General features: G+C 37.6%; 1 pseudogene; it reads left to right on the forward strand.

The window, feature by feature from the left end:
* The first annotated feature begins 536 nt into the window (after positions 1–536).
* LOC140927740 (sphingosine 1-phosphate receptor 1-like) lies at positions 537–17,201 on the forward strand (annotated as a pseudogene).
* The last annotated feature ends 6,670 nt before the right edge of the window (positions 17,202–23,871 follow it).

A 23,871-nucleotide genomic window follows, 5' to 3' on the forward strand; every position in this document is an offset into this window, starting at 1 on the left:
TACAATACATCATTTCCTAGAATACAGTCCCCTGTACCGATGTAAGCGTGTGCTAATGCTACACACCTTACTTTACCATTACAACAGCTGCTCTACAAAGATATTTTCAGTCATTAAATGAGACTAGAAGACTGAAAAATTCTGAAAAATATGAAGATCATAAAAGGAGGACACGCATGTTGCATGATTTCTTAGAGTAACCTGATGTAAACCTTGGATGCTTAGTTGGTTTAAGTGGCTTGTTATCTCTGAAAAGGCAGTAAATAACATATCTACTGACCATATCTTTTCATTCAAAAAACAAAAATTTATTATAAGATTTAATTTTTGTGATGTACAGAATAATAAGAGAGATTAGTCTGGATATTGTTTAAGTCTCATCTAATTATACTCTTTTGTTACATATCCAATGGTGGAATCAGTTGGATTGTATTGTAATGAGTTCTGGCTCACCACCTACTCTTATTCTGTTTCTTTCTTTTAGAAGTTAACAAGGAGGACAGCTGCCCTAGAAATGGTGAAATGGGGCGACAACCATGAGAATGGAAGAAGAGGTCCTCCTGATGGAGACAATGAGCAGCGAGGATAGCTGTTATGAAGCTGATGAAGATGGCAAGGAGGCACTAACCAGTTATAAGATCAAAAAGCTCCCTTGGGAGAGCACAGCTCTGCGAAAAATCAAAAAGCAGCTTGATAAAAAGTATAACAAGAGGCTGTCTAAGAGGGCACGTGACAGGATTGTGCCTAGAACTGTACGGAGCCGTCAGAACGTGCCCCTCCTGAAATTCCTGAATGGGCCCTTAATGCACAAGCATCAGATCTTGATACTTCAACCACTTCATCTGTGTGATTGCAGGACTATCTTCATAAGTTGACAATGAACAGTGTTGTGAATTTATTTTATAAATTAACAATCATCAAACCTATTTGATAAAGATGTACTTTTAACTTTTTGAATTTGTGGTCCTTGGTCTATTTTTTTTTTTCACCACAAAATGGTTTTCCCATTAAAGTAGGCAGTGAATAATTTCAAAATAAGAATTAGACATTATTGACAATAAACTGATTTTAAAGTAGATTTTGTTTGTTTCACTGCATTTATTTATTTCTTTAAGAGGAACCATGCAGTCATGGATTCCAGTGTTTAACTTATGATATTTTTCTCCGACAAGCTGAGATACCCCAGTTTTAATCCCTTTATCTTATTCTCTTCTTTGGGGCTTTTAATGAACATTAAAATAGATCGAATTGAAGGCACATTAAAGATGACAAACGCGGGGTATTATGAAACATTAAAATGGAATTAAAGGCAAATTAAAGATGACCTGGTGCCTTTATCAAACATTAAAATAGAATTAAAGACAAATTAAAGATGACTTGGGGCTTTTATAAAACATTAAAATAGAATTAAAGACAAATTAAAGATGACATGAGTCTTTAATACTACATTAAAGTAGAATTAAAGGCAATGCAAAGATATACCACCAAGCATTTTTGAAAAATTAAAGCTATACTAAAGTTGACACAAAGATTAATTAAATGTTACTTTAGAACGCTTTAGGAGCAGTTCCTAAAGTTTATGAAATGAATCTTTCAGTTACCTTTTTTCTTAACTTAAAGCGGTTATGAAATGGTTCATAAGTTAGCCTTTAATTTTCACCTTAAAGTCTATGAAAAGTGTATTTCATGTCTTTAGTAAATAAATTAAAGATAGTTTAAATACTTCTTTTGTGTATCCTTAGGTAAGCTTTAAAACAAATTAACTCTATTATTTCTTCTTGTGAACTAGCCGAAAATATAGCTAAAAACGAGGCAAGAACAGCAAGAAGACAACTCGAAGGACGACATCTGCTATTTGGAGAATATTTGTGGAGCTGGACAAACCTAAACGTGCACTATCAAAGATGAACTTAACATCGATGGATCGATGGAGACTAGCATGTTTTAGCCATGTTTTTAAAGTAGGAATTATTTTGAATGAATAATAAAACTATTATTGAATTCAGCTTTCGTATCATATGACGAATTATGGAGATCGAGGAGGTTGTTATCCGTCGAGGTGGATAACACCCTCCAAGATCTCCATAATTCTTCATAAGATATGAAAGCTGAATTCATTAATTGTTAACTGTACATGCAATTGGCAAAACTAAGCGAAATATAATAAGATGCCTTCTAGCTGCCTTATCCAAAAATCATTAAGTAACTTGCACTGTTGCTGGGACAGGCAATTTTCCTCCACCATTAATTCAGGAATGAGGGTTAGGGTACAAAATATATAATCTACACTGTATTGATAGCATCTGAGTTCTTAATTGTACATCACAGGACACTAGCATCATTAAACATAACAATCTGTGAACATTGACATGATGTTTCAATTAAGTAATAGTATTATTTTTTTCCATTTGAAAATAGCACATGTACACTGCAGGTCTTATTACAGCAAACAGTTGATAAGAAAGAAACCGTATTAGTATGATTAACCAAGATTAGTTGTGGCAGAATCTGTTGACTGAAAAAAGGTTTTTGTATTCCTTAAGTTATTATTACTAGCATTGTCCTAATAACTATTAGTCAATGGGTGTCTGTATAAAATTGTCTGAATTTAGAGAAAAAAGTGAGGATTCACTCTCATCCAGGTGTAGGTCCTAAGAAAACGTTTCTTTTAGGACTTGATAAATCACTGTTCTTTAGTGCATAAGGAATATGAACAAAACAAACAGAATTGATGCTAGATACACTGTAGTACAGGCTATACAAAGAAACTGGCAGGGACATCTGCATAACTTAAATAAACAACAGTTCTTTGGGATTGTCAGAAAAGGACATTACTTGTCTATTTTCAAAGAGTTAACTACAAGAATGGTGCAACAAAATGTTTGGGCAGTATTGCTTTTCAATGGAAAAGTTGGAGACGTGAATATATATTCAGTGATTTTGGTTACAAATAGTTATGGTGAGTCCTGGGACTCATCTTGTGAAAAATATTGAGTCCCAGTCCAGAAACATCAAGTCCCACCTAAAAAAAAAAAGTCTGTAATTGGACATGCTTGGGCCTTTGTGTAACCAGACAGTTAATCTGACTTATTAGCTTGACAGACTCGAAAACTCTCTATTACTGCAGTACAAAGAGCAAATCAGGGCAAATCTATGCCTTCTCAGAGCAAATCTATGCCTTTCTTTTCTTATTCATTTCAACATAAGAAGCCTTTCTGCTAACCATGATGGTTTGACAATGCTGCTATCAGATCTACAGCATTAATTTGATGTTATTGGCCTTTCCGAAACAAAGATAAAAATTAACTGTGATCTAGCTAGCTAGTTTAGATTTTCAGTTATTTTGGGTGTCCCACTACTGTATGTTCGGTTTATTTATTTATTTATAATTATTTTCTTGTAAATTCTTCTGGTTGTCTACAGTAGTAGAAAATAAACTGTTCTAAACTGAAATTAAAATACAGTCCTTCTAAAGGCTAAAGGAAATATGCATCCTTCAACAACAGCCATCATAACTGCCACAGAATACACAGACGGGATATTTCTACAAATACACACGTTCAGATTTTTTTATGGACCTTTGCATTCATTGGAATGCAATGCCATGAATATTATTATTTTGCATCTTTGGGGATTTTTATGCATCAGGAATACAGGATGCAGAGGTTAACAAAGTCACTACATATTTTTTTGTATGGACAAGAGATTATTAGAAGATTTTGGTTTAAAATGTAATCAATGAAAATACTGGATGTCAATTATAGCTTGTGGTTGTCACTTTTCCAGAAGCTACACTGTGTATAGCAGATAATGTAAAGGTTGGTTATTGGGCATTTGGGCATACCAAACAGTGCAATATGATTTCCCTGAGTCACCACCAAACAATAGCTTACTATTACTCAATTCCCGATGCCCAAAGCAACCTTTAATGAACCAGCTGTACATGTGAGTGTATGTATAAGGTCCTGATTGTTTACATGTAACAAACGAAATGTCAAAATATCATGTTCCTGAAACTTTTTAGGAATTCCCAAGCAGAAAAATAACCATTTTAGGCTTAACTGAGTCAACATAATAAGTTAAATGTCTACAATATATAATTTTATTATTGAATTTTACTTGCCAACTATACATACATTCATTCTCGCAAGACGTAACACAATAATATTTGATTCCACTAAAATCATCATGAAGCTTGCAAGGCCTGAGCCAGAGCATTCACTATTGGTTTTGTGGTTGGTATTGCTATGTGTGAGCGAAAGAGGACGGACACAAAGCTTAATCTTAACGTGACACATTTGGCGTGAGAGCAAGAATGTAATCTGCGATCAATTAACTGTAATGGAAAAGAGTCATTTCGATACGAACTTAAGCTGTGAAACTGCAAAAATATTGCGATTACCTGATGTATAGTTATTGCACGTGAGCAAGAAAAACAAATGTCGCGAACTATTGGTTGTACATCTCGACTGAGTCAATTTGTATCTGAACGAGTTGCATCGCCTGGTGTATCGAAATTACTTTGTATCAAAACGACCGGTATGCAAACACTGCATATAAACAAATCCAAAATGGCTCTTGGTAATAAATTAATTGACAGCGCTCTTCGAAAGGCCAGATATCCAACTGTCCTTTTCATAACACGTATGCCTAGACGTTCCAATAACAGATTATTCTAAAATAAGGAACAATCGTACTCACATTTATTCGCATCGCGAAGACTCAAACACCGGTACAGTACGTGTATCCACCAGTTGAACTTAGATCCGTTTCTTTAACAGTAAAAGCCAGTCGCTGACAACTCGGAGACATTTTGATTCGTGATTAAAACAAAATCTGCGCGTCTGGACAGTCCACAGAGTTGACAAATACTCTTTTTGCGCAGTAAAGAGCAACGCAACGCACGTTGCAACCATCAACAGCCGTCCGCCATAATTTTAAAATACATAGATGCTTTGTTCCTTAGCACGTGGTTTTACCACGTGACTCTATTCCGCGGGAAGTCCCCGGGCGCGTGCTATGAAAGTCGAGCAAATTTTATTCATCCAGCATGATTTATAAACGTAGGATAACGATGTGGAGAAATTTCTTGAGCGTTTGGTTCTTCATGCAACACGGGAGGTGAGCGTTTATTTATATAATTTTGTTCAGGGCTTATTTTATCTTTGTTCACGGTAACTGCGGTTCTGTCTAAAAATCGATTAGATTTTTTTTATAATACAGTATTTAGATTACACTGCATGGTAATGTTACGTTATGGTTGATGCGAATTTTGGAAGTTTCAAAACTTAGTAACTGATCAATGATTGATTTAAAATCTGGCTGTGTAGAGATATACACAGAGAGATTCGATGAATAATGATTGGAGATCGATAGATCTTTACACTGTCACACACTTTGACACAACGCGCGTTATCAAACCGGTCGATGTGCTCGAAATGCATGCATATTTCGATACTTTGTTTGACTGATGAAGTTTAACGCTGATTATTCGTTTTTGTTGGAAGATACATTAGCTCCCAACTGTATGGCAGCTCAATGTCTTGGTTTGTTAGCGGATTTAGGCTTAATAATTTTGTGGCGTTTATACTTACTGGTTACTTATTAAGTACGCGCATGATTAGAAATCGGATTTGTCCAGAATTGAGAATTCTCGTCAATTTTTTTTTGGATTGACGACGAAACACTTCTGTCGAGATGGCTTATCTATATGAATAGTGCCTTTGTAGAATAGGCTGTGTCTAGACGACGAGTTCTTATTTCTTTTGGCAGACTGTGCCTGCATGTCTATTGCATTTTGTTTTTCAAGTTCGTGACTGCGGGTATCAATTTTTAAAAATACCCCGAAAACAGTCGTATAAACATAACAACTTTCTTGAATTTTCCAGACATGTTTCGACGGTACATCCGTCATCTTCAGTGTTACATATTTTGAAATCGCCGTTGAATTTAAAGCGCGCGCGATCTTACAAAGTTCGAAAACAGTATTTAAAATCTGTTTGAAAATAAATTTGGTTGACTTTTTTTCCTTTCAAGTATATTTCTTACCATAAGACAGCCGGTTTTTTTCAAAACACCCTATAAACAGCCTGTTTAAGTTAGGTTTGGAAACAGGTTTCCATTTAAATACCTTTTAAATAAGGATAGTTTGTGAAAATACAATAAAAACAGCTAGTTTTAATCCTGTTTGGAGAGATTTCAAGATGTTCGCCATTTCAAATCACAATTTAAATTGAACTGCCTCTTAAACCTTCTTCAAACATGTTTTAACTATGCTATTTATGAGCTGTTTAAGGTCGTAGACAAGGAAGTATATTCAAAATAGTCTTTAAACATCCTAATTAAAACCTGATTTTGAACTTTACATGTAAAAACTACTTTTTAAATCTTTGATTTTAGGTTCTTCTTTCCAAAATGCAGTTTAAATACGGTATTTAAAAAGATTTTAGCAACTCGCCAGTACTCTCTTTCCGAAAATATAGTTTAAATACTGTATTTAAAATGTAGTTTTGATAGCAAATATATTTCAAATACAAGGAAAACCGGGGAAAATGTTATAAATATTATTCAAATAGATGTCAAATACAATTCAAACTTTTAACCCTATTTTGGTTTTAGTCGAGAAATATAATAAAAATACCTCAAATTGTGGTAAAAATAGTTCTTAAATAGTTTAAATAGCTTTAAACTACTTCACAAACAGTTTTAAAATACACTTGATTTGGTGCGGGTAAAAACCACACGCGCTTGTTGCTGACTGATCGGACATGCACGTGCAGTATAATGCGCCACTTTTTATTTTTATATGAAGTACTAAAAAGATCACATCTGTTTTATTCAAAGCGCGTTGTCAAGCAAAGAGAAGGCCGGTTTGAGAACGTAGATCTCTGCCGCTCGGATAACTATGACTAAAATCTTCGCAGCAACGGCATAAAAGTATCGGGAAAAGTCTACGCACGCGGCAGAATAATGCAAAAGACAAAAGCTGAATGATGGAACTAAAAAATCGAGTTTTTAGTTCTCTACCTCAAAGATTAACAGTTTGTGGACGTCTTTACTGTATATGAAAGTGCTTCTTCTAGTATAATAACTCTCTACAGCTCCTTTGACTATTTCCGTCGGTACCCTACTGAAATTTCATTCTTCACAGATCAATTAGCACCCCCCACCCCCCGTGGTAAACTAGTCTGTAAAGCCGAAGGTTTCTGATTATTCAAATAAGCTTCGGGTTGGTCTGGGAAGGTGACACTTGGAACAAAAGAACTATTGTTTTAAGTTTAATGGGCAAATTCAGGTCGGTACCAGGGACCATTTCTTGATACGTGAACGGTCACCAAGCGTAGCGACAGTTCTTATTTTGGGATGCTGAAGTAATAGTTTGTCATTAAAAGACTTTAGATTGTATCGAGGAATAGTTTTAAGTTTTAATAGTTCTATAATATATACAGGAGCGAATCCATTTAAGGCCTTATTGGTAAAAAGTAAAATTTTAAATTGAATTCTGGAACTGACTGGCAGCCGGTGGAGGCTAATTAGGCGGAAGTGATGTGAGCGAAGCGTCTAACATGAACATTGCACATCAGCATGGCAACTGTCGGAACTTGTGCAGCAGCTTGTAAGGCAAGCCCGTGTACAAGATGCTGTTGCTGGATAGTGTGTTAGAATTCACAGTAAAGAAGTGGAAAGTGTCCTGTATGTGAACAGTTTAACCCTGGTTTGGCCTAACAAGTGCCTCGTAAGGGCCTGTTTACATAGGGACCCCAGGTAGGTGAGGTAACCTGCGGCGGGTCACCCCACCTATCATATGCGTGTAAACGTGATCAAATAAAATGAGAGATTTTTTTATATGGCTGAGTCTGTTTTCGCCATGCGATTGGTCAATTTGCGGTCCGTAACTTTCTATACGGACCAAAATTTCAAAAAAAAAAAAAATGCTCATTTCGGAGCTCTAAATCTCTTTACCTCGGAAAAAAAGGTTGAAATTAAGTTATAAGACGTCTATCAACCTTGAGGACTTAGATTTTGACTTTGTCCTTCCACATTTTAAACTCTGTTTATTTGTGAACGAAGGCGATGAATAAACTAACTCGTAATCTTATCGAAGAGGATTCTAGTCAGTGTTTGAAAATTTTCTCGTAGTACACAGTTAAGAAGACGAAAATCGACTGGCAGAGATTCGAGATGTTTTGCCTAAGAGAAAATGAGTAATTCCTTTGAAAAATATGGTAACAAACATGCCTGCACCTGATCATCTTGACGAGCTTCTTTGTCATTTGCAGTGTTTTTCCAAAGACCAACGAAAGAAAGATAGAAGCGACTCCGAGCTAGACACAATGTCCAGTGTTCAAAAGACTCCAGCGTCACATTGGCGAGTGAATACTTACAGTGCTCTTAGTTTTGACCGAATATACTTAAAAATATGTCTGTAAACCCTGAGGACTGGGATGTTGACTTTTCCTTTCCAGATTTTAACCTAGCTTTGTTTGAACGAGAACGAAGCTGATGTAGAATATGAATCGTAACCTTTCCGTGGAAGAAAATATGGTCCGTGTTTAAAATTTTACGCAGATCACACTTGAAGACGAGAATGAACTGGCAGAAATTCGGGAGGTTTTCCAAAAAAAATTAATGAGTGAATCCTTCAACAATGGCAAAAAACTTACCTTGAAAAGCTTCTTTGCCTTTTGTAGTGTTTTTTTACAAGGACCAACGGAGGAAAGATGGAAACGACTTCGAGAAAGACACAGTGCCCGGTTTCCAAAATACTCCAGCGTTTAGTTTTCACCAAATAAACTTTTTCAACATGGCGAATTTGTTTTCACTTTCTCGGAAACCCTTTGTTGTGTGCCACTGTTTTCGTGAGCCAATAAAAACTTTCTTTTTTGGCGCCTGTCAAATGACTGTCAAATCGCGCGTCTTGCACTTGTTTCCGGTCCTCCAAACAGGAAGAAGCCATATAATAAAGATCTTATTAGCCTCGTTTTTTCGGTCCGTACTGTAAATTACGGATCCTCTTTTTTTTCCATCGATTTATGGCCCGCGTGCTTCGCGCTTGGGCCATAAATCGATGGAAAAAAAACTCGGTCCGTAATTACAGTACGGACCGAAAAAACGAGGCTAATAAGAGGTATATATGGACAGGCGGGTTACCCCGCCTACCTGATGTCCCAACCTCAATGTAAACAGGCCCTAAGAGCCTAGTTCGGTGCCTGAAATTTCGAAAGAGCTATCTTTCTGAATGAGCTGATTTGCAACAAAAAATTTACTCTTGAATTTTCTAGGGCCTGTCGGGCCATTAGGGCTGAAAGGGCAATTTTCAGCTGGTGTTATTTTTCCTCTCAGACACACTCGCGAAGTTCACGCTTGCAAGTCTTTGCGCTCACAAAGGAAGGCGTCCATTTTGCACTTAATAAAAGTCTCGCTTTCAACCCGAAAAACGTTTAATTGCTAGCTAAGTTTGTGTTTTATCAAGCGTTAAAAATCCGTCTTAAGCAAAATAAAGACATATGTAGAGTTGAACCGAAACTGAAAGCTTTACTTCAATCATTCCTTTTAATTAACTGTAAGCTGTTAGACACGGAGTGGAGCTGAAAACTATTTACTTCAATATTGATTGGCTATTACAAAACGGTTTTCTCCTCTGTCTCGATCACATGACTGAAACATGATGCTACCTGACTATTCAGCTTTTTGTGACTAGTACAGTGGTATAATATTCTGCCCTGGGTATTGTTATTCATTAAATGTAAATAAGGTATGGGGAATCGCTCTTGCTTTCCTCAAGACCTGCGCTCAAGTTACAGAGGCACTCTTCCCAGGGTTTTATGCCATTTAATTATTACAAGAAAATGGCGCATATCCGAAAACTTATATCTAACAACGCGCTGTCTTCCCAATCCTCATCCTAAATAAATAATTACAATATACTCATAACAATGCAGTCAATAGCAATAAGTATATTTGCCAAATAAAACTGGAAAATAAAACATCCATCCATGCCACGTCAAACTCGCGCTCCCTCCTGATTGGGAATCCCATTTATATCAACCGAGTTCTCGGTTACTCTCGGACAAGTAGCCTCAATTGACAGCAGTGTCCTTTTAGGGCTACTTCAAATATCATTCGGTTTACCAGAGGAGCTCTTATGCGAGAAAATCAAGAGTACCTATTGGGAGAATGGCTTTCAACAAAAGCAAGGTTGATAAAATGGGATTCCCAATCAGAAGGGAGCAACTTCAACACCCCTCCTGAAAACAATGGTCTACTGGTCAATGAGATTACAGCAAACCAATAGGAGTTGCTCTCCCTGAATTAGGAATATAAAAAGAAATAATTGTAACTAAAAATACCGTATAGGAAATTTTTATTTTAATCACCCAAAGCTCTCCTACCCACCAAAGAAAATAAACCGGAACTGAGACTCGCAGTGATTTTTTACTGAATCAGATTTATATTTGATAGCGAGTTTAATGTTTTAAAGCACAATAGAACAATACCGACAAGCAACCAAATTGTTTCTTCAGAGTTGTCCACCATAAAAACAAAGCTTGCCCAGTATCATACCTAAATAAGGATGCGACCCATACAAATAAACAATGACATAATAACCAGATAAGGATATGACGCAAGTAAATTTCAACTAAACTATGACATCATCTACCTAAGAATAGCTAAAACCGGTCTGGACTACGTGATGCTGTTGTTTCTATTGTATTAATATGGGCGATAATAAGATTCCTCCGCATTTCATTCATGAGATAAAGACAAAAGGCTATGACGTCATCAACGTTTATGTACTCCAGGTAACGCAAATTAATGAAATTCAACCACAAAAAGAAAAGGTTAATTCCGTACTAACCAGAGTTTAGTTTAGTCTGCGCGCAGGCTAGTCCCTATACCACAACTGAAGAATGTAATTATAAACAAGCAAGCATGACAAGGGAAGGAAAGGAAAGGAAAGAAAAAAAAAGGAAAAGAAACCCTTATAAGGGCGGAATACGATAACCCGGGTGTTGGGAGGGTTGCAAGAAAGTTATAATAGAAGTGTGCCACAGAAGCCTTCAAAACCTCACCCTGTTTAAGATAAGAATTGTTCCTTTTCCTAGCCTGTTTAAAAAGACGGGAGAGTTTTTTCATGACCTTGACTCGTTTCGTTTTGCATGTAGAATAAGATAATTTTTCAACCCAATATAATGGAACTAATTTTTTTGGAAAAAAATGTTGGTGCCACAAATGCAGGCAGGCCTCTCATCTGTAGCCTTCACACTCTTAATAAAGGCTTCCAGGCCAAAACACCCCCTGTTAAAGACGCCACAATTCCCTAGAAACCATACCTTTCTCAGCGCCACGTACCGGTCTAGGCCAAATAAGGGAGTGCACCCTCCCCCCCGTCCGGCATCAGTAACCTCAACACCCCTCGCGAAATATGTCTCACTATCAGGATGATTTGAAACAGAACACCGAAGATTTGTACAGTAGACGATTACACGACAAGAAGACCCGAGAAAGTTTTTGATGAATTACAACGAAACCTCTATTAAGCGGACACCCTCGGGACCTTCCCAACAGAAGGTGTCGCCCAATGTTGTGCTGTTTTGTTCTTTGTGCAAGACTTTTAGGTGAACTTTGATCGCGGATCAACCATACCGCGGGATATCGGTCTAATCTACAATTTACTGACAGCTAAAAGTATTGATTTATCTTTATTAATCGACCACGGTGCGTATTTCAGGGACGTAATCCAATACTACTATTGTCAATTCAGTCCGATGTCTGCTTAATAGATGTTTTTAACAATAAAAATTAGGCAAATACAATTTATTTTAGTGTCCGTGTCCGCTTAATAGAGGTGTCGTCCGCTGAATAGGGGTTCGTTATAAAGGGAAATATAAGACGTTAATTTCGGGCCGGCTTAGTGTCCGCTTAATAAAGGGTGTCCGCTTAATTATGGGTCAGCTTAAAGGAGGTTTCACTGTAATGTTGAACTTATGTATTTATTAAAAGTGATAAGCTCGTTGGGTTTGCATTGGTTACCTACTCTGGATGGGGTTTGGGTTATTATTTCGGAAGACTCTACTGTAAAAGTATCTATTTTCATAAATAACTGGCCTACAAAATTTTATTCAAGAAGAATGAGGTATCTCATTCGTTTTGCGTGCAGTAAGGCCTAGCAAAATTAATGTGTAGTTTTCACCGAGTTTTCACTGGTAATCTCTTGGGTTGGTTGGGATCAAAGCTGTACCGATGACTTTGGCAAATATGACTTTGTAGCAAAAAGGTCGAAAGATTCATGCTTCTTCTCGTACCTTCCGATCGAAAATCCATCTAAAATACCGGGAGCTAGTCCTCGAAGAAAATTAAAACCCCACAGTTTTTGAACGGTCAAAATGCGCACCAAGATTCATACGTGCCGGTCAGAAACCGTCCCGCTGATTGCCCCTTTTTAATTGGATGTCGTTAAACAATAAACGCTTACGCAGTCTTCTTTAAATCAGTTATTATTTAACCATTTGGTTACTGACGACGTATGAATCTTGTAATTTTCTTCCATGGAAATTCGATCGGAAGGTACGATCTTTCGACCTTTTGAAAGCGGGGCGATGCGACTTTCTGGTGAAAAGTCGCTCCGGCGCTGGAGTCTTTCATTTCAAGACAAAGATTCCTCCCTTGTCCTTTTTTTTACTTTAATATTATGAACAGTAATTGGCGAACTCAAACTCCTTCAAAATCGCTAAAAAAAACCCCGCTTTTGAGGCAAAAGGACGACTATATACACAGGTAAGGTAATTCAACGTTTATTGAACATTGATTTATATAGTTACATACTTAGCGATATATCGCTATGGGTGAGGCAAACGGTAAATAGACTGTAAATCCAGTACATTTACTGTAAAATAACATCGGTTACGCACACAGATTGTGTGGGCCCCTCGGGTCTGGCAAAATGACCATTCACACGATATAGGTAGCCATTTATACAGTTGAAAAAATAAACTTGTGATGCAAATAGCAATAGGGGATCCGATATGAATATTGCTTTCCCATCGTTTGCGCTGGATAACCAAAGTATTACAATGAATCCATTATCAAGTTGTCTGAGAAGTTAACAGCGCAACGTTTCTTCACGACCTTCTCTCTTGCGTAAAGTATCGATTAAACATTCATTTACAGTTTATATGGTGAAGATCTGACCAGTCATTTCGTCGCAGGAAATCGCAAGCAAAATGCATTAATTTCTGGTTAGATTGCCTGTTTATTTCGAGCTCCATGACCCCGGTGCGGAGAAGAGCGAGCGGGGAGACGAGGGGCAGGAGGTTACGGAGATCCGTTATTGCTCTAAATAATCTGACGTAGTTGAACCTTTTTTGACCCCTCAAGGATGTTATTCTAAAACAGACAGTTAAATATGGGCAATAGCCACTGTAATTTTAATACTTTCTTCTTTTCGTCCTCTGCCGTTTCTTTACTCTCATCCCTTAGTGATATCTTAGAGCGGAATGGTGTTATTTTAATCTTTTGAGTTTTTATGGTTTGATGTGGAAAAGGTCGAGAAGGGCATAATTCAGATAATCAGTGGGTCTTCCCACTACGGTATAACGACTGTCCTCATAGAGAAGCGATAATTAAAAGTACAAAGATTTAAAGAATATTATGCAAAGAAGTGGTCCCAGCGTTCATATATTCTTCCTTGTGGTGGTAAAGAAAAGAATGTAAGAGAAATTTAGTTAAATCCCAGCCTTTTCTAGGTCCATAACACGTCACTTGAACTCTGGGTGGTATTAGGCAGGTAGTGAGAAAATACGGCCGCTTGGATGCCTCAATAAGTATAATAATACAGTGAAACTCCGATATAACGATCCTCGATATAACAATGTTCCCGGTGTAACGATGAATATTCTATGTACCGGCAAAAGTTACAGTAAAATGTATGGGACAGAACCCCGATATAACGATCTTCGATATAACGGTGCGAATATACCCGACCTATCCAATCGAACAGTTCGGCAATCGAACCCAATCGAACACCAATCGTTCGATTGCTGAACTCAATCGAACATAATCGAATTCACAATAAAATTTTGTCAATCGAACACAATCGAACGTTCGATTACCGAACGATTGGTATAATCGAACGTTCGATTAACGGACGCCGCATCGAACGTCAAGAGACAATTGCATTGGATTAGTTCGATTTTGTTCGATTATATTGGTTCGATTGGTTCGAAAATCGAACTCACAGCAAAATAGGTGTTCGATTTTGTTCGATTGCCCAACCCAATCGAACGATTGGAGTTCGATTGGGTTCGATTGGTTTTTTGTTCGGTTTCGTTCGATTGGATAGGTCGGGGAATATAGCGGACGGAAGGCAAAATCCTTCCAGACGATATTATCTGTACACAGTCACAGATTAAGCAAACCATTGAATTTAACACAATAACATTACAGTAATCGAGTAATCTCTAACGTTTCTGTCAACTTACTTAGTCTACTTGCAGGCTGTACATGACTCTGATAACAGAAACAATGTGTCATGCGCAATTATAATGCATTAAAAAACAATGAATACGCGATAAGTAAAGATTATAAGAGTCGCAACTTCAAATGTTTAAGTTCAGTTTTATTGTACTTGTACGATTCACACCACAGAATTTACTGTGCATAATACACCGTGATATAATACGCTTTGGAAACTGTTTAAGGACATTGCTACGTGCTTGCATGAAATCTTACATTTGTAAATCATTACAAATTTAATCAAATAATGTAAGCAGTAATAAAAGTACATGTTAGGTTTACCCCGATACAACGATGTTGTCAGTAGTTCTACGGCCGTATTGTTATATCGGGGTTCCACTGTATTATTAACGACAAAATAATTAAATGCGCTTCAGGAGACGACTTGATATAGTAGTGGCGGTTTAAGCACTGATTACAATCGAAGAATTGGGTGCGGAATCGTTCGGGTTACAAGGTCAGCTGGGCGGATGGCGCATTAAAAGGGAGATTCCCCAGCTTAATGCTCCAAGCCAGTCAGCACACCAACGCATATTGAACCTTATTAACTTTAATTGACTATTTTTGGAAAAGAAAACCAAGCTGTATTTTCATAAATTTTGAGTGTCTCTTCACTCGTTCATTTCGTGTATTACTTAGTACGTCATTTGTTAGTATTCCTTTGCCACCCTATTGTTACATGTACATGTATCTGTAAGTTTTGCCAAATATGGCACACTGACTGATTTGACCATATTTGGGCATAAGAGAGGAGCCCACGAGTTTGTTGAAGGCGACAGGATTTTTTGGGGCTATGCTTAGCTTGCCCGCTTTGGGTTATGATTTTCCCCTCATTTATGGATTTATGTGGACATTGTCTTCGGACAATTACATCTGTTGATGTTAGGAACTGAACCGGAGGCTGTGCCAGCGGATACAGTAAGCTTCGAACTCTGTATTTACTCGTATCTTAGAGCTAGTTGTGTTCACTCTGATCGTGTATGTAGATTATATTCGTTTATAATAAACGTGTTGCTGTTATTTGAATGTCGCTGGTCCCACTCGTTACAAATCTTGTTACACGTTCGTAACACTATAAACACGAAAGAAATGCTAAGTACGATACTGCAATAATTTCCTGCTCAATAATAGTGTGACATGCTAATGAACTATTCAAGGAAACATTGCAAGTAACATAGATGTAGTGTTAAAAGGCATATAAACTGCATGGAATGCACGCTCTAAGTGCAAGAGAAGCCTTGCTCAATTCAACAAACAGTGTAAATGTCCAAAGAAAACGGCCTACGGCGATGAGTGGTATACCTACAACTGGGTAGAGCTTGCTATTGGAGATTTTACAATGAATTGCACAGTTGGTGAGTTTCGATTTGGTTTGTTATTTCGTACGCTCCCTTCGCGCGATCGCGAGCTTTAAAGTAGAATTAAGTTCCCCGTTTTTATGAACTTTGGTTACAGTGATCTTGGTCAATGGCCGGTTTGTTTCCCCAGCAATTCAAAAAGTAAAATGTTTTCACTACTCAATGAACGAGTGTCAACAGGGGAACAATCAGCTCGGTTACAGAACAGTTTAATCCTCCAATCAGTAATCATGTTACCACGGATTTGAATGGGCGCTTACACAGTCAACCAATGACGAAGTATAGAGAAACCACTCTTATCTTGCGTGGACCCCTTTGTTTTGCTTGCTCAATAGTATGTATCCTTTCGAGAGGCGGTAATCGTCTCCTCGCTTTGTCTATTAACAGTTGCAAAGATCCATACAAGGAGCTCTGGAGGACAGCCACCTTCATTTTAAACCTTGCTGTATGTGATTTAATCATCGGCTTTCCAGGCGAACTTCTGTTTGGACTTCGTCACTGGTTTCCTGACAACCCAACGCTGATACAAGCAGGGTATTTTATCAACCACGCAGCGTTTCTTGCATCGATCTTAACGATCCTTGTCCTTTCAGTGGAACGGCTCATTGTCATCGCTTTCCCCTTCACAAGAGTCAAACTGACGACTTGTAACAGATATCTTTGCTTTATGGCAATATGGTTACTAGCTTTAATCCTGGCCCTCCCTACCATTATACGATGGGACTTGTATTTAGAATCTATATCTTGTTGTTTTAACTTGATCTGCATCCCTATAACAATCTTAGTTTTTGGTTGTTACACGGCGATTTACGTTCTGGTTAGGAGACAGTTGCATCTGTATGTGGCGACTTCGGGAGAAAGGTTATTAGAAGGACACTATATATTTGACAGAAAATTCTTGCCTCGTGCAAAAACTGAGAATTAAGGAAAGAAGTGTGGCGTACACAACATTCATATCGGTTTTGGTATTTACGGTTTGTTGGGTTCCATTATCCATCGTTGTAAACATAAATTCATGGTGTAGTACTTGTCTTTGCCAATACAATTGGCACTATGTGGTTTGTTTGGTATTTCTGCACCCACTGCTACACCCGATTGCTTACTCATTATGTACCGCTAGGTTTCGAAAAGCCTTTAGGAGAGTTATAAGAAAAAGTACTTTTTGACCAGTCACCAAGACAATGCATCCCTAAAATGTACGTGCTTTCGAGGAAAGATCAGCAAGACTGCAAGATATGAAAGCAACCTTTTGACTTTTTTTCTGTTTGATTTGCAAATAGCTATGGCCTTATGGATAGTGTGATACAATTAACAATAAATAAGTTTTGCCTGCACATTAATTAATTTCTTTTCATACGTTAATAACTGTCTTCCCGCATACTAATTAAGTGCCTAGTGAGCGCCTTCCCTTTACTCTCTACAATAAAAACAAAAGACCTACGTCATGATAGGCTTGACTGATCTCTTCTAACCCTGATTTGTTACTGTAGAATCTATTGCTTCTCAAAAATTTAACGTTTAATTGCAAGTTTGTGTTTTATTAAGTGCTAAAAATCCGTCATAAGCAAAACAAAGACATAGAGTTGAACCTAAACTGAAAGCTTTACTTCAACCATACCTTTAAATTAGCTGTAAAACACAAGACTCACACAAGGAGTGGAGCTGGAAACTATTTATTTCAATCTTGATTGGCTATTGCAAAACGGTCAGTTTCTCTTTTGTCTCGATCGATCACATGACTAAAGCTACCTGACTATTCAGCTATTTGTTACTAGTACAATAGTAAACTTTTTTGTTTACGCTCCGATGAACGCTACCACCGCCCTTATAAGAGTGCACGAAAAGAATCCGAAAAGGTTATAGCGGACTTCGCATGCGCTTAGCCGAGTACCATGGGTAAGAAAATTTGGTTATCTATGCATCCAAGAAATTTTGGTTCTGAGAAAATCGTCCGTACAAACGTAAGTACGTCCACCCCCTCATGCAAGACGGGGTGAAAATTCGCATTTGAAGCCCCGACGAGTTTGGGCGATAAATCGCATGGCCATCCGGACTTTAAGTGAGAGCAAAAAAACAAAACAAAACAACAACAATAACAGAGACGAGTTTTTCTTTCGCGTAAATTTTAGTGTCTTCATTGACGTGGATAACAGAACAGGAGCTAGAGCGAGAGATAAAAAACACGAGAGACCAATTCCGTCGAAAAACATGAAAATTTTATAGCGGCGGTAAGAAAATGAGAAATGCTAGCGGCCTTTAAGGTGAAAATGAACGGCAGAGGAAAAAAAATCGATCAGAAACAAATACGACATTTCCCCCACAAAAAGTGTAACTAGGACGTTTTTGGAAGTTTCACGTTGTAGTCGTGCAAAACAACGGCAAATATATTGCACAAAAATTGTGCTGCACGCGTACGTGCAAAGTTGTTTTTGTTTTGCTATTTAGGCCAATTTTTTTTTCCTGTGTGGTTTTGTTTTTATTTCGGTTTTTTTTGGCCGTTTTCATTGCTTTCTCCAATAATCATTACACGATTTTATTTTTTTTTGAGTAAACTATAAATATTAACTAGAGCTTCGCATTTAGCCCTGGCTAAATGTATTATTATTTAAAAGTACCTGCAATATTTTCGTGAAGACAGCAAGCATGGTGCAGTATAAAAGAACTCGAGTATGTTTTCTTTTTCTCATTTAAGCACTACTTGAAAAAGTTGTGAACGTCTCTAACTAGCGCTCTTTCCAACGCGCCGTTTAATTCAGTTAATTATGCTGGCAGAGGATTCAGGTGAATTCAGTGTAAAAGAAATCTAGATAGTGTGTTCGCTTTTTTTCATTAAAGGATTTGTTGAAATAGTCTTAGGCCTGGTTCAGACGCCTTGCTTTTCTTGTGCCGTGCCTAACTGAATAAGTTCGACTTTGGAGCGACACTGGCGCGACATCTGATTCAGACGGCGTACCGTGTGTCGAACCTAAGTTAAGTTCGACAAAAGTTCGACAGACTCTGTCGAACTTAACGCTTTTGCCGCACCAAACTAAAACTGCCGTACCAAATTGATTCAGACGCCGCTTTTTTGCCGTACTTAATTCATCAGTTAGGTTCGGCACATGAGTGGAGCGGCGTCTGAACCGGGCCTTAATCGTCTGTGTGAGCTCATTATTAGCGCTCGTCCCATTAACGCGCCGTTACAAGTAAAAGAATGCAAACGACATTTGCATACGACTTAGCTCTTAAGTAAGAACCCGTGCACATCCTCTTAAAAACAAAAATATTTTAATCAATATAGAGAGCCTAAGAACGATCATTTGAAACTCGCGACTGATAAATGCTCGTAGTTAAACCAGGCAGGTTTCTTAAAACACTAGAGATATACTTTATGACGTTTGAAAGAAGGTGCTAATAGGGGTATCCAATTCTCAATTAACTACTATTTTTCGCCCAAATGTCAGTTAACTGGTAATTTTTGTCTTTTTTTTGGGGGGGGGGGGGGGGCTAATTCTCAGTTAACTACTAATTTTAGTTAACTAATAACTTTCACTTTCTTATAGCGAATGATATTCCGTCATAACCTGACTGAATTTTCTTTACTTCACCACGACAATTACTTTTGGGGGTGGACCCTACTAAAATCAAGATGTAAATTGCATGATTATCCACAGAAATTCTGCCCCCTCGTACAATTTATTTACTAGCAATAGTTCTCACTACATTTTCCCTCGCCTTAGATATGACGTTTAATATTTTGCAATAAGTCTTCTAACGTTCAATACGTTATCTCTTGATTTCTTTCACTTTCTTATAGTGAATATTATTCCGTCATAACCCGACTGAATTTTCTTTACTTCAGCACGAAAACCACTTTTGGGGGTGGACTCTACTAAAACCAAGGTATAAATTGGATGAATCCACATAAATTCCGCCGCTAGTAGAATTCATTTACTAGCAATAGTGTCCTCACTATATCTTCCCCCACCTTAGATATGACGTTTATTTTGCAATAAGTCTTCTAACGTTCAATACGTAATCTCTTTATTTCTATCCTCTTAGCGGGTTATGACATTTTAAAACTTCGCAAAAACGTTCTAGTGATTAGGGTTAAGTACTGAACATAGTGACTAGGACTAAGCACGGACTCGAAATGGTTATGCAAAACGAAAACATACCTTTCAGTCGAATCCACTGTGGTGTAATGGTATGGGCGATAGGTTTCGGTTTCTAGGACGGCGGGTTCAGAATCCGCTTATGCCACATTCAATCTCCTTTTTTTTCTTCTAAAACAATTAAGTTAAAGCGACTTAGAGTTCAAAAATTAGTAGAAATTAGTAGAAAATTCATGAAATGTAGCTAAGAGGGGTAAGGTGGTTCTGGAGGATTGAATCTAATGCTGACCTGTCAACGACGTATTTCCAGAATTTCCCAATAGCACTTTGCTCGCTTGCTGAACCAGAATTACCCAAAACCGCCTTGCGCGCATGCTGAAAAATTAACCAGGACCACCTTGCGCGCCTAGTTCCTTCAAATCGAGATGATTTCGCATATTAGGGACTGTGCAAGAATCACCTGGAAAAGGGGGGGGGGGGTCTTAAATGAGCAAAGTAGGCTTTTAAGTGGAGTTACGCCCCCCGCCTGTACTAGATGTCAAATAGCTTCTAATCCCCCCCCCCCTTTTAAGATAAGATCACTACCAACCAAACCCCCCTCCCCCACCCCTTCACATCCAATCTTTTGGCAGGAACTTTATTGCTTACTTTATAGCTTACTACTGGTATTCAGAAAAACATTGCTGATTTGTTGGATAACCTGAATAAAGCATTGGCAATGTATCGTGCCACCTAAAGTATGGGATCTAAGACACAATTATCAGTTTCAAGAAAGAAAAAGGAAAATGGGAAAAAAGCCACAAAACGAAAAACTAATGCAACAGAACTTCGGAAAAAGAGAGCAGGTGTTATATTTCGGTCATTCAGGGGAAGCCCTGTTGCCAGTGAGTACAGACCTGATATCTATCGGTTCCCACTAGACCATATTGAAGAAGAAACTATGCAATATTTACTTCACAAACTTACAAATCCTGTTTGCGTTATTTACTTGCAAACAAATGCTCTATTGGGAAAGCCAAGGACCTCGTTCACAGCTTTTGTTACTTATTAGGCCTCAAATTGTCTTGTTTAGTAATGTTTGTTTTGCTTGTTTGTGATTTATGCCAAACTACATATACGTTGTGACGTGTTTGTTCTTGAATTTTATTTTAAAGAAGCTTTTATACAGGCTATTCAGTTTGCAGATTATGCACCATTTCAAAGTTTTTATTATTACAGGTTTCTAGGTGTGCGATGTGCTGTACTTGATATTCTAAGAAGAAAAAAAAACATCGTCGAACAATTCGTATAACCTTCAAATAACACCGACATCAGTCACGGATCCAGACGCACCTTGCACGTACTGATCTTCCCGACCTGGTCATGCATGTCCTGCTAATAACTATTTCTAAGGCGGTCAACTTCTTCAGTGGTGTCTTTTCGTAAGTACCTGAATCAGTCTCGCGCTCATCTGCCGGTTGTTGTATGTCCTGTATTTTGTTGATGACCAAACTGTTTTAATCCACCTTAATCCTTGTCATCCATTGCAACAGACAAAGGGAAAAAATTTTAATGCCACAATACACTTGAACAATGTTTTTGGAATTTAATTTATGCAAAAATGTTTTAGCTTTTTAAAAAGATAACAAATAGCATGACATATGCTCTTGATGAAGATAATCTGAGTGCTCTCAGCTCATCGATGGCTTGAGAAAGTGCAAAGCTAGACAGCTGAGTGGTCTTAGCAGTGGTTGGAGTAGCCGTTGATGAGTAGTCAGGAGTTGCTTGCTCTAAATTAGGCTTTATATTACCTTGGTATGTTCTTTTTGCTTCGACCAAGAGGAGACAGCTCAGCTCTTAGTAAAGATCCCACTTTATCTTGAGTTGTTTCATTTCTTATAGTTCGTTTTTAAACAGCTCGTAAGTTCTCTATCCAGTCCCTCATCACAACTTCATCTTCTTTTGTCGCTGTTTGCACCGCTGGGAGATACTCTTACATTATAGTTCAGGGTGCTGACAAAGCCATGAAAGTTTCAGGCACGGGACAGTACGTGACTTTTCGTGAGTGCAGCCCTAATTTCGAATTCGTAGTTCTTTTGATAGATTCCCTTAATATGCTTGTAAAGTCTTGGGCGTAGTTTAAAGTACCGAATGTCCCATGCTTGAGATTAGAAACCGCGTATATGTTTTCCACCTTCTTTGCCAGAAGTGTTAAAATCTCAACTTGGTCAGCGAACAAAGGAATTATAGAACTGAGATTTTCCATCAGCCTGCACATCCCTGTAATTGCGTATCAGGAGGACAGAATCTTGGGTTTTACCTCTGGACCATTTGAAGCGCTAGATCCAATGATAATAGTGACAGTTTTTTTCTCTGGGTAGTGATGTTTAACTTGACTATCCATAACCATAGAAACCATAGAAATCCTGTTAACATTAGAGGATGAATTATGGGATTAATTGTCTTCAACCAGCTCTGTCACTGAGGTTTTCCTTTTGCCTCGATTCCGGTACCTCTCAAGTACTTTTGCATATAGTATAATATTGGTTAATATATCACTGGGTTAGCGGGGCAGATAAATGTCACAAAATACCTTAGCTGTTTTGAAACCTTTGCTGCTTTCGTTGACATCAACGATCGTATTCAGTATAATTAATAGAATGGCCTTATCTGTTAACTTTTCATTCCTCAGTTAACTACGTACTAACTTTATTTCTTTGGCCAGTTGTCAGGCTAACCCCATTAGTACCCTCTTAGAGTATTTACACACAGAGTAAAATACACAGTGATTAAAAGCAATCTATTACTAGAAGGGCAAAAAAAGCAAACTAGCTCTAATTTACATTGCGCGCAATGTTTTACTGACTTCTCCCTCCTTTTTTTAATTTTTTTTTTATTTTTACACTCCTCCACCACCACCACCACCACCGCGACATTTCCATTGTAAACTGGATTGTTTTTTGGGGGAATGTCAAAATCCTCTCAAATAGCCTGCGAGAAAAGAAAAATAGACTCTTGTAAATATATACATGGAAAGAATATGCAAGCAAGACATAGATAACATCAAACGTTATGAATGGACCTACTAAAAACCTCTGTTGGAAATAATAATAATAATAATAATAATAATAATAATAATAATAATAATTTTGTTATATTAATAATATATTAATTTTATTCAACTTTTAAAAAAATATGTACATAATTTACAGAAATATTTGAAGTAAGAATTAAGCACTATATAACATTAAGAATAATATAAATAATAAAAATAGCAATCACTGTTACAATAACGATTTCGCAAATACATTCCTTGCAGCTCAGATGCGTTCAATAACTCTTGCAGGCAGTCCAGAGTTTTAAATTAAGTTATTACAAATCCGTCTCTGATATTAAAAGAAAACAAGTTAAAAAGAATAAAAGTCTCGTATTCCTAAACTCCTAATTCTTCAAAAAAAGTTCTTTTGAAAAAAAAAATGAAATAAAAAATAACTGATTCGGGCAGGCTCTAATATTATCAATCTGTAGGTCTGAATCAACAAAGTCTAGCTGTATTCTTCTGGATCTTGAACCTCTCAAGCGTAGTATCTCAGAGCGTACAATGGCGAAAGATACTTTAGCTCTGTTATCCAGGAAATTGCCCTTGAGTAACTTTCTCCCTGGTTATTTGCGATCAGCTCCGCAAGCCTGCTGTGGTACTTAACACACTCATCCGCCATTCCACCTGTGGTCGTGAAAACTAGGGGAATAAACGTTCCCTGTTCGATCTCCATTACTTTTTCCGCATACTGCCTCTTCTTCTCGTTCTCATACTTCTTGTAGATCAGAATAATAATAATAATATAAATAGGTTTTTAGTAGAGATAACCACATTATGATGGCATCGTTAAGGTATATAAGAGATAATGAGAGTGTAAAAACTGAAT

This window comes from Porites lutea, chromosome 2, assembly GCF_958299795.1.
Source record: "Porites lutea chromosome 2, jaPorLute2.1, whole genome shotgun sequence".
In the NCBI taxonomy this organism is placed as follows: domain Eukaryota; kingdom Metazoa; phylum Cnidaria; class Anthozoa; order Scleractinia; family Poritidae; genus Porites; species Porites lutea.